The 19,796-nt window shown below is 40.9% G+C and overlaps 1 long non-coding RNA gene across 1 annotated transcript in view; it reads left to right on the top strand.

Annotated features, from left to right (window-relative positions):
- The window catches only part of LOC138821279 (uncharacterized), a 76,536-nt gene extending 58,714 nt beyond the window's left edge, over positions 1-17,822 (top strand). The window contains exons 2-6 of the long non-coding RNA XR_011370115.1: positions 12,544-12,744; positions 14,267-14,348; positions 16,267-16,455; positions 17,347-17,463; positions 17,763-17,822. This is a non-coding gene — a long non-coding RNA (uncharacterized lncRNA). The remainder of the gene's footprint in view (positions 1-12,543; positions 12,745-14,266; positions 14,349-16,266; positions 16,456-17,346; positions 17,464-17,762) is intronic.
- The last annotated feature ends 1,974 nt before the right edge of the window (positions 17,823-19,796 follow it).

Here is a 19,796-nt window from a genome sequence, read left to right as displayed (position 1 = left end):
ATATTTTCAAACATAAATAATAGTGAACAAGGTGTCATTTATTAAAATTAGGTAAGTTGATGATACAGCTTTCAAAAATATACAAACACATGGGACAGAAACTCAGACATCTTATCAGAAAAAACAGATATTCTACTTGCTCTAGTTGGGAAATTGTCTGTATGTGTGTGTTTGTGTGTATGTGCACGTGTGTGCATGAGTGCGTGTGTGCATGCGTGCATGTGCGAGTGTGCGTGCACCCACCACAGGTCTTTAACTCAGGCCTGGGTTCTGTCATCATCTTATTCAGTGCAAGGATGGCACTAAACCACTTAGCCACAAGTCTTCTTCTGGCTTTTTAGCAGTTAATTTGAGATACATATCACATGGATTTTCCTGTCTGGACTTAATCTTATGATCCCCAGCAATCCTTGGATTAGTGTTACTGTGGGTGTTACCACAAAGTGATAGTTCATTAATCTGGGAACAATATAGAAGTACTTGTGCAAGATACAAAGTAACCAGTTCATTAATTTGGGAGTAACACAGGATCACATTAGATTGCCTTCAAACACATTGTTTCTGATGAGTTTATCTGAACCCCAAGACATAATCAAAACCTATTAGCCAGAATGTATGAAGTAGCACATATTTATGGCACAGGATATGTACAATGAATTAAATCCTGAATCAAAAGTCTTTGTTGGTTTTGCTATTTAAAAACAAATCAGAAATAGATGGTCATTGAGATGAAGCCTAGACTGGAGGCCTGTAGTGAGCAGCAGAGCATCTGCATAGTGAGCACAAGGCACTGAGTCCAACCCCCAGGACCATAAAGAAGAGGTAGAAGAAAGTGAAAGTGTAGGAGAAAGAGGAAAGGAAAGGAGGAGAAAGGTGTAAGAGAGGAGGAAAGGCATAGCAGGAGGAAGAAGAGGAGGGGACAGGGAGAAAGTTGAAGGGAAAAGGGATGTAAGAGGGAAACAGGACCCTGGGGAAAAGAAGCAGGAGAGGAGACAGAAGGAGAAAGATAAATGTAATATAACAACAAGAATTGTTGGAAAAATTTTTGCATAAGTGATCTGCATGTGCATGGCAGAATTATTTTTAATCAGTGAGAAAGCTAGCACGGTGACAATATGGGTGATACCTGTTGTTCGGTCATTTTATTTTCTTTCTTCAGTGAGGAGTTCAGAAGAAATCCTGTTTGGTGTTTGACAGATATATTCAGGATTTCTTTTTCATGAATTAAACATGGGAAGGAACTATATGCAACCTCCCTTAATTAAAAAAAGAATAGAAGCTATATTTATTAGTATTACTGTGCATGAGGAAATCGTGGAGATTTTTGGTTAATTCAAAGGGCTCCATGCAAAAATATACGACAAGAGGGAATTAAAACTGTTTTTAAAGTATAATACATTATCATTGATGAGAAGTTTTAGTGGATGTTTTTCTTTTTCTTTTTCTTTTTCTTTTTGCCAGTTGTTCAGTGCAGCAGCAAAGCTGTACCCTGGAGCCCTTTCGAAGTCACCACATGAACCTCAATTTCTGTAGTCCCTGTGGGTGTGGGTGCCTCCTCAGGTCACCCGTTGAGAAGTGGGGTCCCCTTCCTTCTGGTGGATGTACAGTGAGGGGATGTGTATGCATGCTCCCCAGCATTGCCAGATGAGCCCCACCCATCCTTCCCACCTCCCTTCCCAGTCTCAGTTGCTCCATTTCACTCAGGATCTGGCAGCTATGGGGCTGGAGTTGAATCCACTGCTGCCTTCTCCTCCTCCAGCGGTGCTGGTACTGGTCTGCAGTGGTCTTAGGTGAGAGTGCCATCCCAGGGAGACTCCGTTCTGAGGTCACTGCCTGCCCTCATGGGTGTAGGGTCTGGGGACACCATGTTTGTACACTGTAGAGTCCACGGGAGAAGGAAGGCTGGGTGGGCAGTCCACCCCTTTGAGGCCAGGCAGCCCAGCTGTGGTTCACTTATCAGTCATTTATTTATTTATTTATTTATTGTGAAAACACCATACAGAGGGGTTACAATTACAAGGGCAATGAGTACATTTCTTTTTTTTTGGGGGGGGGGTCCGGTTGTGAGGCCTGAACTCTGGGCCTGGGCGATGTCCCTCAGCTCTTCAGCTCAAGGCTAGCGCTCTACCACTTGAGCCACAGTGCCACTTCCGGCTTTTTGCTTATGTGGTGCTGAGGAATCGAACCCAGGACCTCATGCATGCAAGGCAAGCACTCTACCACTGGGCCACCTTCCCAGCCCCAATGAGTACATTTCTTATCAAGCCCTTTCCCATCCTCCTACCCCCACCACCAAAATTGTAAAGTTCATTTTTCGACATAACGACTTGTACATCTCCTTGTTGCAATGAGTCCACCTGTATCCCTATTTAAACTATTTGTTTTTGCCCTTCCCCTCCACAAATTATACCAACAGCAAATACAGAGAGAGCAGGGGGTATTCAAATGTTTTTCTTTCACTCGATTATTTCTAACATATTTATAAGATGATTTCTTTGTTGCTTTGTATGTCCCTCCTCCACGGTATAACCCCTGCTCTCACCTCATCAGTCTTTAAGGTGGTCTGGAGACTGGAGTTGTGTGCTGGCCCCTCTGCCAGAAGGCTTGTGACAGCTGCACAGCTCAGCACCCTGGAGCCCCTTTAGCATCCCCACAGACTTCCATTTTCTGGTCCCTGTGAACTCGGGTATGGGCTCATCCCTGCATATGCCCATCAGTGCCAGAGGAGTCTGGACTTTCAATGCACCAGCTGCAGCACCAGGGGCCTGAAGTCCTTTGGCTTTGCTGTGTAGCCTCCTCCGTCCTTTTGGTCTGCATGGGCCCAGATCTGGGTGACATTCTGGGGATGCTCCGTTTGGAGGCTCACTCCCTACCCTTGTTGTGCTCCAAAGCAGGGAAATGGGTCTGGCCTTGGCAGTGTAGTCCACACAGATGGAAGGCAGGACTTGGGGTCTGCCTTGCCTTCCCTCCTGGCTTTGGCCCCTGAGGCTGGTTTGCTTGATCTGGTCACTGATGGAGCCTTGTTGGCCGCAGCCCACCACAACAAGTGCTGCACCTGCTGCAGCAGCAATGTGATGTCCTGGGTCCCCTCAGGGTCACCACAGGGACCTCTGATGGGTCTACATGCGCTGGGTGTGGGTGTCATCCCAGGACTCCCATTAGGAAGTGCCACTCCCCTTTGTGGTACTGGAAGCAAGAGGTGCCACATATAATTTCTACGTTCTAACATTTTCCTTCACTGAGATAAACAGAACTGGGAGATTTAAAAAACTTTTATAAAAACCAAATATTTAACCTATATCACTTCAACCTGTTAAACTATTGTAATATTTTTTATCTAGTAGTAATTCTTTTTTTTTTTTTTTTTTTTTTTTTTTGCTGGTCATGGGGCCTGAACTCTGGGTCTGGGCGCTGTCCCTCAGCTCTTCAGCTCAAGTCTAGCGCTCTACCACTGGAGCCACAGCGCCACTTCCAGCTTTTTCTGTTTATGTGGTGCTGAGGAATCGAACCCAAGTCCTCATGCTTGCAAGGCATGCACTCTACCGCTGAGCCACTTTCCCAGCCCTCTAGTAGTAATTCTTTCTGTAATTACTTATTTTACTTTTGAATGTAACTAATAAATATTTTGTGTGTGTTTTACTATTCTAGTATAACTTCGTTTGCACTACTTACATACAATTTTTTTTCAAATTCTGATATTCAATCATGTGTTTTGGATAAGAGTTTTGTTGTACTTTTATTTCAGTTTGCCATTATGGCCTTATAAATACAAACAATAAAATCCATTTTTGTTAGTATCAAGAAAAATGATTTTGGACTATAGACTCAAGGATATAGCATTATATATCATACAGTAATATGTATCACTTTGTTTAAAACTGCTCCATAAAATAAGTAGTAATTCAGGTGGCAGCCACTTCATCTGGCATGCTGATCCCTCTGGTGAAGTAGGATCCTAGTGGCAGTCTGTCCAAATCGGGCCCTTGTGGGCACCTCGCCTGGGACTGTGGGAGAAGATCAGGGTACACCTCCTGTTGGGCTAGGGCAGCAACCCAGTAGCTTCTGTGTGAATGACACAGTGCCACTGACTCACATCTAGCACCTGCCTGCCCCGTGGGCCTGGGCTCTGAGGATCAGCCCCTGGGAGCACACACACACCGTGGGGCAGAGACCGCCCACCTAGGAAGGAGTGCAGACTGAATAGAAGCCACTCTGTGGGCCAGCTTGTACAGTATTTATCCTTCATGAAGCAGGGGACAATTCTGCTCCACTGTGGGGAGAAGAAAAGAAAGACAGGCCCAGGAGGGGTGATGCCAACTTTTGTATTCAGGCTGGCAAGGAAACTTTCCTCCACGCACTCTCCAGCAGGCTCAGGAAGCCCTTCCATGCTCCTGGTCGATGGAGTAGTAGCCAGGAAACTCACGTCTGATACTCCTGGCTGCTCTTTTGGGTTTGTTTGTTAATTTATTCAGAGAGCCTCTCCCTCAGACAGCAAAGTTATATTCTGGGTTTTGTAAAACGTTCTGCATCTGAGCATTCTCAGTGTTTGGTTTTTGTGTTGTTTCTTGTAAATGGGTTGTAAAATTTGTGTTTTAGGTTTTGAGGTGCAGGAAGAGGAGCCAGAATATGAACACAGTTTCCTATAAGCCTTTCATCTAAAACTGAAAACAGATTCTCTCTAAAACTGCATTTCAGGAAATAAATTTGAGAGGGGAAAAGGCTTTTTTATCATGAGATCAAAATGTGCTATTTTTATATGCATGTTTTATACGTTCAAAATACAATTAAGTAATTCACTATCTAGGAACAATTTTTCAGATCTAAGATATAAGTGTTTTGGGAGCTAGAGGCAGGGTTATTGTGAGCTTTATCCAAAGGGAGGGAAGGAAGTTAAAATCCATAGATGACTTTGTAGAATCAAAATGGTAATACAAAATAAGAATCACAAAAAACCCTCTGTGCTATTCGGGGTCTTTTATTCTTCCATAATAATTTTTGGATTGCTTCTTCTATTTCATTTAAGAGTGAGATTGGGATATTGATAGGTATCACATTGAATTTGGATATAGCTTTTGGCAGTATTGCCATTTTCATGATGTTAATCCTCCCAATTCATGAGCATGGGAGGTTTCCCACTTCCTTAGTTCTGCTTTCTTTTTCTTTTTAAGGTTTTTAAAGTTTCCATCACAGAGGTCCTTCACCTCTTAAGTTAACTCCTAGGTATTTTATTTTTTTGTGCGGCTATTAAAAAGGGGTTGCTTTCCTAATTTCAGCCATACTCTTATTGTTATTGGAATACAGGAAAGTCATTGGTTTCCGAGGGTTAATTTTATACTCTGCTAGTTTGCAAAAATTTCTGATCAGCTCAAGTAACTTGGGAGTGGAGTCATGGAGTTCTTTAAATACAAGATCATGTCATCTGCAAAGAGGGAGAGTTTTACTTCATCTTTCTCTATTTGGATCCCCTTTCAGTTTGCATCTTGTCTTACTGCCCCAGCTAGCATTCTAATATTAAGTTGAAGAGGAGTGGAGAGAGTAGACAGTTTTAATCTCACTCCTGTATTTATAAGAAATGGCTGTAACTTTTCACCATTAAGTATAATACTGGCTGTAGGTTTGTCAATCCTTAACAGAAAGAACAGTACTGGAACAATATCAATTCCAAATTTCAAACTCTACTAAAAAGCCATAGTAAAAGAACAGCTTGGTACTGACACAAGAATGGACCTGAGGACCAGTGGAATAAGACTGAAGGCTCAGAAATGAATCCACTGACCTATAGCCACTTGCTCTTTCACAAGGGAGCTAAAAAAACAGAATGGAAGACAGACAGCCTTTTGAGTAAATGGTGTGGAAAAAATTGGTTAAACACCTGTAGAAAACTAAAGATAGATTCTGTATATGTCACCCTGCATGAGAATCAACTCTGAATGGATCAAAGACCTCAAAATAAAAGAAGACACCAAGAAAACATTACATGAAGGAATAGGAATAAATCTAGGGTTTTTTTTTTTTTTTTAGCACAGACAGAAATTTTCTTAATAGAGAGCCAGAAACAAAAGAAATCAAAGGAAGTTTGGACAAATGGGATTGCATGAAACATCAGATCTTCTGCAAGGCAAAGGTCATAGCTAGCAAGATCAATAGAAAGCTCACATACTGGGAGAAGATCTTGACACAAGGTCTTATATCTAAAATATACTTAGGACTCAAAAAAAATCCCCCAACAATAAATCTTCAAACAAACAACTGCTCAATAACTAAGTGGGCTAAAGACTTAAAGAGAGACTTCTCTGAAGAGGAAATAAAAATGGCCATTAGACACATAAAGAAATGCTCAACTTTTCTGGCCGTAAAAGAAATGCAAATCAAGACAACATTGAGATTGCACCTCACTCTAGTTAGAATGGCAATAATCAAGAAATGTAATAACAACAGATGTTGGAGGGGATGTGGTTAAAAGGGAACCCTACTGCATTGTTGGTGGGATTGTAAACTTGTTTAACCACTTTGGAAAGCAGTATGGAAGTTGTTCAAAAGAATCCGTGTAGAGCTCCCCTATGATCCAGCAATCTCACTTTAGGGCATTTACCCAAATGATCACAAACAAGGTCATACCAAAGCTGCCAGCACAACCATGTTTTTTGCTGAATTAGTCACCATAGCTATGATATGGAATCAACTCTGATGCTCCTCAGTAGATGAATGGATCAAGAAAATGTGATATATATCTATATATACGTATATAGATATAGACATACACACACAATGGAATTCTATGCCTCCATTAGAAAGAATGCCATTACCCCATTTGTTAGGAAATGGAAAGACTTGGTAAAAATTAAATTAAGTGAAGTAAGCCAGGCCCAAAGAAACATAGGTCCATGGTTTCCCTTGTTTGCAAGGACTAGTACATGTCTAGGACAAGCAGAGAAGATCAAAGGCTATGTACATATGACCATATAAAATGATGTTAAGCGAAATGTACCCCAAGTCAGAGACATAGTGGTTTTTTCTTTCTTGCTTTTGTTTTTAATATAATGTACTATGTGATTCTTTTGTAGGTTCATCCCCCCCATGGTATAATCCCTGTTTTCACTGTATTTGATCAAATGTTCTGCATTTTGTATATACATTTTTGTAATTTGGGGAGTGGAAGGGATATAGCAGAATGCTTAAATGGGGATGCAGGTTGACCTATTGTGATGATGAGATGTAGAGGACACTGTGTCAAAAATGAATTTACAGTTTCGGGCAGGGGTCAAGAAGGGAGGAGTTGGGGAGGTGGGGAGGGAAGGGCTAGGGGAAAAACAAAGGAGGAGGTAACAATGCTCGATAGGAAATGAACTCATTACCCTACTCATGTAACTGTAAACCCTCTGTGCAGTAATTTTACAATAAAAAATATAAAAAAATCTCTGCCTGGTGTAGATTTCCAATGCTGCCCTCGGCATTGCATTTTTTGCCTTTTTTGGCTGTGGTTAGGTCTGCCTGTCCAGTGGATCAGTAGTCTTCAAGGCATCTTGGTCCTGAAGTGGACTTGAATTATCCATTGGTTGTTGGAACCAGGCCAAGGACAGGACAAAACCACTTCCAGGGCCTGGCTTCTTCATTCCCCATGCAACTAGGATTGCAAGCAGTATTTCTCTGAATTTGTCCCCAGAAAAATCACTGAACCAAAAGGCAAAGTCACCAAACACCTCCCCTCCTCCCCCCATCCCCTCCTTTCTTCCTCCTTGGGAAAATACAAAATAATTTTGCAGGTTTTAGAAAACACACAAATTGCCCACCACCTCCCCTGGTAAACTAGGTTTTAAGTCACTAAGTCATGTAAACAGATAATGCCCCATTCATTATCCTGGACAACATCTTCAGGTTGTTGGATGCTTTAATTTGTTGTTGTTGTTGGTGGTGGTAGGGGGGCCTGAACTCTGGGTCTGGGTGCTGATCCTGATATGTTCAGCTCAAGGCTAGTGCTCTATCACTTGAGCCATAGTGCCATTTCCACTTTTTTCTGCTTGTGTGGTGCTGAGGAATTGAACCCAGGACCTCATGCATGCAAGACAAACACTCTACCACTGAGTCTCCTTCCCAGGCCTAATGCTTTAATTCTTTAAAATTTCTTCTTGTCAGTCATGAGGTTTGAACTCAGGACCTGGGTGTCAACATATCCCTACTTTCTTCAGATCAAGGAGAGCCCTGACCGCTTGAGCCACAGTGCCACTTCCTGTTTCTAGACAAGCATCTCTCAGACTTTCCTGCCAGGGTTTGCTTTAAGCAGCGAATTTTTAAATTATATTTCTTCTACGTGTTTATTGGAACATTACAGTTTTTCTGAAATTTAAAGTTTTCTATAAACCTTTGTCTTCAAGTAATCCAACAGCATTAAATATTACATTTAGAAGCTATCCTATAGCACATCAATTTTGACATTATTATGGTAAGATGAAAATCTTATTCTTTGTAGAAAAATCCCATTAAAGTCTAAATGGGAAATATGCTAATTTCAGCAATCTTGAATCTCCTTCCTCTTTTTTTTTTCTCTCCAGTATCTTTTCTTGTTTTGGAACAAGTGTCATGGACTGTCCAACCATTTAAAAGGAAGCTTAGTCCATTAATTTTATAGAAAAGGAATGCAGCCTGCCTGCATGTGAAGGCAACTTTGAGTATAATGTTAATCTGATAATTCACATCATTGAATTTTCAAAGTTGTTTTGATAAATTTTTGTTAAACCATTCGTTAAAGAGGTTCCAAATAGCAATAATAAAAACCAATGTTTTGCTTTCTAAGATGGTTTTAAAAGCTAGTAATTCAAAAAAAAAAAAAGCTAGTAATTCAACAAACACATTCTATCCTTCCACAATTCCATGGTGAAGAATTTCTCTTTTATAATTGCCCTTACCACTGACTCCCTCCCTTCAATCTTGCAGCTTTATTCAGTTTTATTGTTACAGCTTTCATTTTGGTACTAGCATCCATAATCTCCTTGTAGTATTTGACAATGAGATTTCATTTGTTGTTAAAGAGCTCAATTTATATTTATTTATATTTCCAAAGGCAGCCTCTTGAGCATATCATAGAGCATAAAATCTTGAATATCATTAACGTGATCTTATACAACTATTCCATAAATTAATATAAGTACCACATAAATGTGCATTTTCATATAATTTTTAAAATGCAAAGTAGTTACATATATATGTCAAAAATAATTCAGACCACTAGTAGAAGACACTAAGCTAAACCTTTTGCATCTTCATCAATATTCTTTGTAAAATTTTCTTTCACCTTAGAGCCTTCTTTTCCTAGCAAGAAGTTATAAGTGATGTCCTTGGATTTTAGTGACCTCTGAGTAACCTCTTTTCTTTCCACCACCAGTTAGTCCCTCATGTTAAATACCTGAGGAATAACTTGGCCCAATGTGCCTGCAAGAGGAGTACCCAAGTCGACTGTCTGTGCCCAATCTACCCTTTGTTTGGGAATGGGGTATCAGAGAGAGGGGTGTCAGGGATCAGGTAGCTGGAACCATGGTTTTATGAATTATGGGTAGCAGAAAAGAGTAGTAGAGACTAGGATACCAGGGAAAGGGTAACTGTGACTGTAATTGCTGAGTTGCAGTGTCAGGAAATTGGGTAGCAGCTACAGCTTTGCAGGGGTTGGGCTAGCTAATACAGGCATCCAGAACTGTTTAGCGGGGACAAGGAAGCATAGACAAAGTGAAAGAGCAAAAGTTGTGAGGGATTGTGGGGCACAATCAGGGTAAAAAGGTCATGAGTGTGCAAACTGGGTAGCCAGTACTATGGTAGAAGCAATTTTCATGGTGGACTGATGTGGTGCAGAGCTCTGGGTTTGCCTCTCCAGTTTTGGCTGTTAGATCTTTAGGGAAACTACCTCTAGCAGCTATTATCAGCTTGTTGTTTTCAGGCACGTGCCATCTATAAATGTCTACTCCAAGTAGATTGCATTCTTTGACACCAGTTATAGGATCTTTGTTCTAAGCATCCTGAAAGACCACACTCCACAATGCTGCAGAACAGGCTCCACATAGTGAGCTGCAATCACCTCATACAGCTCTTGCTGCTCCTCTCCAATGTCAATTATGATAGCAAGGGATCTGACATGTGCTCAGCAGCAGTGCTCTGGGAAGCTACCAATTCTTACTCTGGCATTCTGGGAGCTCCCTAGCAATGGGAAAGAGCACTTGCTGTGGCTCTTCCAACTTCTCTCTGTGGCTCTGGACAGCCAGACTCTTGTACCTCAGATGGGTTACTTTGATGTCCAGGTGGCCTCAAACTTGCTCTATCTTCTCTCTCTAGGTGCTCTTCAGCTTCAGCTTCAGCTGCCTCTCCTTTTCCCTCCAGGTAGCTCACTTCATCCCCACATCCTTTGAATTCTGCTTCATATCACACCAAGGCCTTCCACTTTCTCATTTACTTCTGTAGCTGTGAATCTGGCACAACAAGCTATATGTAACTTCTGTATCTGTTTATCAAGATTTGAGTTGGAATCCAAGGTGGTACTAGCTCACTGAGAACATGGGAAGCATCTTAAATACTCCCATGCCATTCACTGCTCATTGCGAGAGATGCAATTGTGTTGTGGTCAGTCTCTCCTTCTCCATTTCTGGCTCAGCAGAATAAAGTGAAGTCACAATGGAGCTACCAGACAGCTGCTATGTCAGAAAGTGACCCAACGAAAGATAATTTTGCGAGGGGATACTTATCAAATGTAGTAGGATGAATGCACATATTTATAGGACACTACTAAGGGCTTTCATCTGACTAGTTATGTTATGTCCAAAATGGCAGACCAATCTTAGGCTCTCGCCTAGATCTTCCTGTTCTGAAGGCCCTGAAGACTCCTACATACAACTCAGACTTAATGACATGGGTAAATAAAACAGTAGGTGAGAGCCGGGCGCTGGTGGCCCACGCCTGTAATCCTAGCTACTCAGGAGGCTGAGATCTGAGGATCGCGGTTCAAAGCCAGCCTGGGCAGGAGAGACCATGAGACTCCTATCTCCAATAAATCACCGGAAAACCGGAAGTGGCACTGTAGCTCAAGTGGTAGAGCGCTCTCCTTGAGCTGAAGAGCTGAGGGAGAGCACCCAGGCCCAGAGTTCAAGCCCCACGACCGACAAAAAAACAAAAACAAAAACAAAAACAGTAGGTGAGTATGGATTAGTATTCTGAAGGTATGCTAAGTTGTTGTCTTGTCATGACTACCATGAAATCAATGTCCTTTCTCTGACCTTCACCATAGTTCTTTATTTGGCAAAATTGGCAAGTTTCTTAGTGTGCCACTTTCTCCTGTTAGTTCAGTGCACAGGTTAAAACTGAAGAATTAGAAAAATTAGGGCTGAGTCCATTTTACAATTTGCTAATTTGCTAACTGCTGATTCTGCTTATGTAAACTTGCTTACGCTGGCACTGACCCTTCCCTTCCCAAAAATGAGTTAACAAGTTTCAGGGACCAGATGTCGGCCCCAGGACAAGGTCAGTGGTCGTAGATAAAGAACAGACAGTACGTGTTCCTCAGTTCCCATTTAGAAATTCCCCAGACAGGACCTTGAGATAACGACCACCTGGCAAGACCACAAGCTAAGCCAAATGTCAACCAATCATAGGCCTGTAACCATGTAAACCCCCTTAAACCAACCATGGGCCAGTCATTTTACAAAATTTCCCACGTGGCAAAGTGATTGTTGGCGTATATGATGACCTTTAAATGAACCAATCATGGGATGCTTTGTGTTATGCGTTAATCTTGTGGCTTTTGCCTTTAAAAAAGGGCTTGTAACCACTTCTCGGGGCTCCCTGTCTGCTCGGGACAGAGAGTCCGTTTGTGCAAACGTCAAATAAACTCCTCTTGCTTATTGCATCTCCCGGCCTGGAGTCTGAGTTTCTGGGGCGCCCTCCCGTTGACGAAAGTATCCCAGGAGTCTGGGGTCTTTCAAAAACATTAAGCATGCCAAACCATGGGTTTCCATTGTCCTAGTAGAAGTTTTGCATTCTAGGATCTTCCTTCTAGGTAAGTCTATTCTTGGGCCCTCATATGCATATGCTCACAGAAGTGAATGTCTCACAAACCATGGAACATAGTTGGCCAATGATGATTAGCTCACACAGAGACTCAAGAAGTTTGGGTCTGTAGCCTTTCTGAGAGGCCTTGGACTAGGTACTGTGGGCAACATTGACAGTAATTCTTCAGAGCAATACCACTGGCAGCAAGTGAGCCCTGACTACTACTTAGCCCTTACTAGTTCTCCCTCGGGTATGAACACATGAACAAACCCAGTTTAGCTTATTGCACAGTGTCCTCATCAATGAAATCATTTTGAGCCTAGGAGAAACTCTCCATTTGAAAAGCAGTACACATAAGAAGCAGATGATGGCCCACACTCAAATGCTTCAGGAGAACAGAGTGTAAGGGTGTCTACACAGTTGGGAAATAGGAATCTGAGGGGTAGGAAGGGATGATTTTAGATAGCAAACTTAGAAGTAATTATACGAATTCCTAACCTAACTTTCTTCTGCCCTCAGATTCAATTCAGGAAGTGGTGGAATGTTTATAATCACAAAATGGAGTTTTTAATCCCAGGCCCAAACTTTAGGTGTTCTTGTTACGTCTTCACACCTGCCACTGATGTAAACAGTCAGAAGGGCAAAGGGGAAGGGAGCCCCTGCACAGGAATATAAATGGAGCTTACAAGCCACTGCAATCTCTGACTTTCTATGTTGAAGGTAAGATAAAAGGCAGTTTGAGTTTCTAAGAACTCAGTTTCTAGGCTACATGGCTCCTTCAGAACTTCTTTCCCTCCTCCTGTGTTTTGAGAGCAACAGTTAGTACAGTACTTCTGTCTCTTAGGGGCAATCTTTCTCTTCACACAATGCTTAAAGTAGACAATAGGTGGAAGCTGCCATTAAATAAAAAAAGTATGAAATCAGGCTGGGAAGATGGCTCAGTGGTAGAGCGCTTGCCTTGCATGCATGAGGCCCTGGGTTCAATTACTCAGCACCACATAAGCAAAAAGAAAAAAGCCGGAAGTGGCACTGTGGCTCAAGTGGTAGAGTATGAGCCTTGAGTTGAAGAGCTGAGGGACAGCGCCCAGGCCCAGAGTTCAGGCCCCAGGACCGGACCGTGCCCCTCCCCAAAAAAGTATGAAATAGCACACAGTGAGTGCTTCCCCTGAATTCCTGGACCTAACAATCTCTCATTTCTGCAAGGCAAGCACTCTACCACTGAGCCACCTTCCCAGCCCCCAATTTCTCATTTCTGAAGAAAAAATGATTATGGGTGAGTACTAACAGCCTCCATTGCATGGTGAGCTTAGAACACTTTTCCCAAGGCAGGTTCTGTCCAGGTATTAGGATGGCTGAGATCTACTGGATCAATGAACTTACAGACAATGCAAGACAGAAAAGTCTAAGAGACTGAGTCTCAAAAGAAGAAACTGGACCAAGAAGAGAAAACTTATCATTGCTGGAAATGGAGAAATTCAGAGAATGTTTCTCTGAATACAGACAGGGTAAAATTATAACAAAGTTCTAAGTTGTGGCTCATTAGTAGAAACTATCAAGTCAAGCCTCATTAAAGCTAAAAATAAAACTTATAAAAATAAAAAAACTATTTGGATTTCAGTACTAACATCTATTTTAAGATGTGTGTGTGTGTGTGTGTGTGTGTGTGTGTGTGTGTGTGTGTGTGTGTGTGTGTGTGTGTGTGGAGTCTGAGATTATGTATGGGACAGCATTGGTTCTTAAAAATCACAATATTGACGCTGTCCTTTAGGTTTCCAATTGAAGTCTGGTGGTGTTCTAGCTCTACCAGTTGAAACACACAATTCTCAATTTCTTCTGATTAACTGCAGATAAACATGTAATGGATATGTCAAGCTGGGTTGGTTTCAGTTGTACTCTGTCGATATTATGTTCACAATGAACTATACCACTGTGGACAGGGACAGGAGGGAAAATCAGAGACAGAGAGCAAAGGAAGGGATGAGATTGTCAAACCAGAAATGAACTCATTACCTAATTTACAAAATTAAAAATCTGGGTTGATGATTCTCTCCTCCAGTTTTTGTAGGTGCCCTTAAGGCCCATCGATGGAGATTTTGAAGGTTAACTTATATGATAATTAATATAGAGCCAGAATCTCTTAAGAAATTTTATGAAAAGCATTTCATTCTTAGTACTGGTTTCTCTTTGAGTGGTGATTCTATATGTTGTTGGCAGAGCTAATTTTTTTCCTTCTTGTCTTTAGTACTTGTCAGGTGTTGAAATCCTTCTTAAAGCTTTGCAACAGAAGTCTGCTATATCTTGGCACCCTGCCCCTAACTAAAATGGTAATCAACGTTTGAAATTAATGTACTTGATATGAGTTTTATTTATTTATTTAATTTGTTTTTGGTGGTGAACTCTGGGCCTGGTCGCTGTCCTTCAGCCCTTCAGCTCAAGACTAGTGCTCTACCACTTGAGCCTCAGTACCTCTTCTAGCTTTTCTGCTTAGGTGGTGCTGCAGAATCAAACCCAGGGTCTCGTGCATTCAAGATAAGCTGTCTACCACTGATCCACCTTTTCAGCCCTTAGGAGTGGTATTTTTGTGCACGGATCTATCAAGCAAATCTATTTACCAAATGTGTTTATTTGCCACTATACATATTCAAAATTATGAATTATCTGATATTTTATTGAATAAAACTGTTATCATTGTTACCAGAAATTGTTTGTCTCCTCATGCTGTAAACATGGAGGAGGCATTTTAAACTAAAACTACAAAATAAATTTTAAGATCTTGGTGTTAACAAATGTGTCCAGGTGTTGTTACATTAAACAGAGAATTCAAAATGGTTTTTCTTCATGAATACAGAGATCAAAGTTCTTATAATACTTTTTTCAAAATGCAAATTAAAGGGAAAATCAGTCAGGAGGTAAAATTTATATTGAATGTAAATTTTTAAAGAGGAAAAGAAGATCCTAGATGGCAGACTAAAGACAAAGCAACATCAGAGCCCTATATGCTCAATACTAAACAAGAAGCTTTAATTGAAAAATTCAGCTGGAATGTGAGCATCAGGCAAAGGCAAGCAATCAGAGCCTACCACCAACAAAGAAACACCATAATGTATATCTCAGAAAAAGTAAACAAGTTCAGACCAGGGCTCAACATCCTTATCCTTGATTTCAATGATACACATACACCCCCCCTACACACACACAGAAACACTCACTCACACACACACACACACACACACACACACACACACACACACACACAAGAATGTATGCAACAGCTCAACCTACTCACATCCATTCAACATGAATCAAAGATCTTCCTGTAATATTTGAAACTTTAAAAGTTTCAAGTCTTGTAAATAATTGATAACAGATGCATAAGCAATTATTTTCTGAATAGCATCTGCTATGAAAATGAGAGTTCATGATTGTTATAACTACTTAAACATCTCTGAATCTCAAAAGAATTAAACTAGAGACAATCCGAATTTGGGGACTATATTTCTATCAGCTCTTCTGCAAAGGCTTAATAAGAAGTTATGAAATCTAAACTTAAATACCAAATCAATACAATTAATAATTGTGTAAGTGAAGTGAAAGACACTGATCAGAGACCTATGCTGTCTCCAGTTCTCAGCCAGCTGCACACTGTGGCACCTTTGATTCTGCTGGGCCTGGCCCACAGTTGTATCCCCAGAGCAGTGATCCTGCTGGGGTTGGGGCTGGGAGATTTGTGGAGAGGAGGGGTGGCCACGGGGGAGGCCAAGCTGGGATTGGGGGTGGTGGTGGTAGGGAGAGGATGGGAGGCCCTGGCAGAGGCTGGTGAAGGGAGGAAGGAGGCAGTAGCCCAGTGGCTCAGGAAGCAGCAACTGCAAAGGCAGCTGGGTTCTGGGGAGTGTCTGTGAGGTGCAGAGTTTGGCCCCTGGGGTCTGGTGGCTGGGTGAGGAGAGGAAGGAGTCTCAAATCCCACCTAAACAGACAATGAGAAATGAGACAACCAGTGGCTGAAGAATTACAAGAAGAAAGGCAGGGACTTGGGACTTGTAGGTAAACTCTGGGGGCGGGGAGGACAGCAGTGTTGGACAAGTGGTAGTCATGCCTCTCTGGAGGCTGTGGGCTTGGCCTCACTCTTGCCTTGAAGCAGGCACCATATAATTCTGCCTGGAATCTTTAATAGCAGCTTAGTTTAACCTTAAAGTCTAATTTATTTTCTTTGCTTTTTTTTTTTTTTTTTTTTTTTGCTTACAGTAATAGAAGAATTGGTGGGACAATCTGAAAGGATCTCTGGCTTCTTATTTTCTCATCACCCTGAGCTACAACCTGTGTGCTACCAGCTTAGATGATGGGACTTTGAAATTCTGGAAAGCAGATGCACATCATAAGGCCCCATGGCTTTGGGATTTCTCACATTCTTTTTAAAATGTAATTGTTACTAAGGTGTGTACAGTGATTTCACAATTCATGTAATGTGTACACTTGTCTTGTAGACAATGCCATCCTTTCCTGAGCTTTTTCCCAGTTTCTGTTTTTTTTGTTGTTGTTGTTGATTGTTTTTGTTTTTGTTCCTGACCTTCAGCTTGAACTCAGGATTGGGTGTTGCCCCTGAGTTTTTTGTAATCAAGGCTACTTTACCTCTGGAGCCCCAGCTCCTTTTATGGCTTTTTGGTTGTTAATTGGAGAGAAGAGTCTCAGAGATTTTCTCACTCCATCTGGTTTTGAACTGAGACCATCAGCCTCCTGAGTAGCTAGTATTCTAGGCCTGAGTCCCCAGTGTCCAGCTACTAAAGTGTTGGTTTCATCCTTCCCTGTTTGTGTTACAACTTTCCTTAACTCTTGGCACTAATACTACATATTGCTTGGCTCAAATCTGAATCGGTGGAACATGCTGTATTTTGAGGAAGGCAGGAATAGGAAACTGTAGGCCACAGGGACATATAAGCTAAACAAATCATTGGGAACATGGCATAAAGACAAATAAGTTTATTGCCAGTTGACTGTGTCATGTCTTTACTGTTAATTCTGCATGGCCTGTGGATGATGTTATACATATCCAAATGGTCATTGGCAGAAATAAGGTTTCTCATCCTGTTCTATAAACAAAACAAAAACCAACCAAAAAATACTACCTATGAGTCCAGCAATTTCCTCTAATTAGAGATCAGTATGCCCTAGTTTATGAAAAAATATCCATTATTCAAGTGCTGCTACTTTTTCTAACCACAAATATAATGAAATATGTAGTTGTCTGTAGAATTGCGTATGAACACCATCATTTTAATTCACAAAAAATTCAGACATTTAAATGTTTATTTATCTATTTTTTGTCAGATGTGGGGCTTGAACTCAGTGCCTGGGCACTGTCTGTGAGACTCTGTGCTCAACATAGTTAGCACTCTACCAATTGAGCCACAGAGACACTTCTGACTTCTGAGTTGTTAATTGGAGGTAAGAGTCTTATGGGTTTTTTTCTTCCTGAGCTGACTTAGAACTGTGATCCTCAGATCTCAGCATCCTGAGTAGCTGGGATTACAGGAATGAGCCACTGGCACCTGGCTTCAATACTCATTTTTAAAATGATGAACTGCTTGGTGCCTCTGGCTCACATATATAATCCTAGCTATAGTTAGGATTACAGGTATGAGAAACAAACACTAGGTGTGTGTTGTTCATGATGGTTTATATTGGCATGTTTTGATATTGTTTGTTTCTTATACTACATTGCTCTTATTTTTATTTTCACCTAGGTGGGGGTGATAGGTACTAGCCAGTGTTGAACCTTCTTTGGTTGAGATGGAGCCATGTGGAAGTTCTTGCCTATGGCATGAAATTGAAATCCTCCAGCTCTCAGCTCCCAGTGAACCTAGATGTATTCCATCACGCAGAGCCAGTGGTTGGGGAGCATTGCAGAAAAAACTACACTGGTCTTGAACTGATGTCCCAAATAGCTAGCTTTACAGGCATATGCCTTCAAAACCTTGTTGTATTCAATTTCACTTTGAAGTAGTGTTTGTACATACTTAGAGAGTACAATGATAACACACTACATGTTTAATATATAGAAGTCAATACAATTAGCAGGTTAATCTCCTAAAACATTGAAGCTAATGTATTTTGGTAACCTCCTGACTGTGCTAGTTATTTTAGAATATACCATAAACATGAATACAATGATGATGTGTACTAGAAGATTGAAAGTTTATAGAGATTGAGACAAGTTAGACTATGTGTAGTAAATATATATTTATCCATTGCTGCTCTGAAGTACATTATCATATATTCACTGTGACAATACCATCATATATTCACCATGACAATAATTTTCTTGCAGTGTAGAATTTTCCATTTCATAATCTGCCATCTTTTATCTTTTTTACATTCTCCTTATAAGTATGAATGCTTTCTTGTTTCTTATAATGTTTTGAAATTAAGATGGAATTAAAATTCGTTGAGTCTACTGTAATTATCTCATTTTTTTTGGTTTTGTGATGCGAAACATTAAGACCAAGGGTGCCTGAAAGTGATGCCAGCAGACTATATCACTAAATTTTATTCTAATTACCTCTTATTATTGTATTTTGATATAGGGTTTTATTGTTGCTGTTTAATAATATAGAGTGTGGTGAAGGTGGACTGAAACTTGCAACCCCACTGCCTCCAATAACAATGCTTTCTTACTAGGATCTGGAAGCACATAATTATCACTCTAGCTAACAGGAGGTTGAGACCTGAGATTTACTTCAGATAGCCTGAACAGGGAATTTTATGAGTCTCTCCTCTCCAGTTCAGTACAGAAAACTTGCAGTGAAACTGTAGCACAATTGATAGGGCACTACACGCAAGGGAAAAACACTCGGGATTGTCATATAGCCCCTGAGAACAAGCCCTAAAACACACATATGCACAGACACACATTCACCCACATACACACACACTCTCACACACATGTACACAAACAAAATTGCAGGCAATGTTGTACCTTAAATTCTTATCCAGGGGTTGGACAACAGTCCACTTATTTGTGAAGGTTTTCCTTGATTATTTTGAAGGAGGAGGATAGTTCATGGGACACAGATGACAAGACTTTAGTGAGGAATACTTTATAAATGACTAGCTTATAAAAAGAACAGGAGCACAGCTTTTATCTTTAAATAGTACATTCCTTCAACTATAGTATTTTTAAATAATAATCATTGAATTATGAGAAGACAATGCAGCACCTCTTCCCTTCTCCCCTTCCCCTCTGTCATAAAATATGACAAAATTATCAAAAATAGTCTTTTATCTTACAAGAATGAACACTTGTAAAAATGTCTGACTATATGTGTAATGTTTGTTTTTCAATACTTGTTTGATTTTCCCACCTCTAAGTACTTGCCTTTTTTCCAGATGACAGCACACAGGGGCAGCAAGAGCAAACAGATTAGGAAACAAAAACCTTACAATGTCCTAGGAAGTAGATGTCAAAAATAGATGCAAGAAGCACATGACAGGCTGAGAGGGCCATGAGACCCAAAATGATTTGTGCATTATGAGAGAAATAGTGACAAATAAGGCTTGGATCTGACCTAGGAAGGGCTCCTTGAGGCTGAGACCATGCCTGTATCTAGGCTTAGCTGAGGATGTTGGGAATTGACAATGTCCACATGTGGATATAGTGATGTGAGAGGGGAGATTTCAGTCTCCAGTTTGTCTTTGGGATGGTCTTATGTGACCAAACAGCTTAGATCATTGGGCTCTGAGAAATGACACTACCTACCTCACAATGGAATAGAATATAG

Source organism: Dipodomys merriami, unplaced genomic scaffold, assembly GCF_024711535.1.
Source record: "Dipodomys merriami isolate MVZ:Mamm:240054 unplaced genomic scaffold, mDipMer1.0.p SCAF_906, whole genome shotgun sequence".
Classification (NCBI taxonomy): domain Eukaryota; kingdom Metazoa; phylum Chordata; class Mammalia; order Rodentia; family Heteromyidae; genus Dipodomys; species Dipodomys merriami.
Note: the sequence above shows the minus strand (reverse complement) of the source record. Positions and strands in the feature narration are given on the sequence as shown.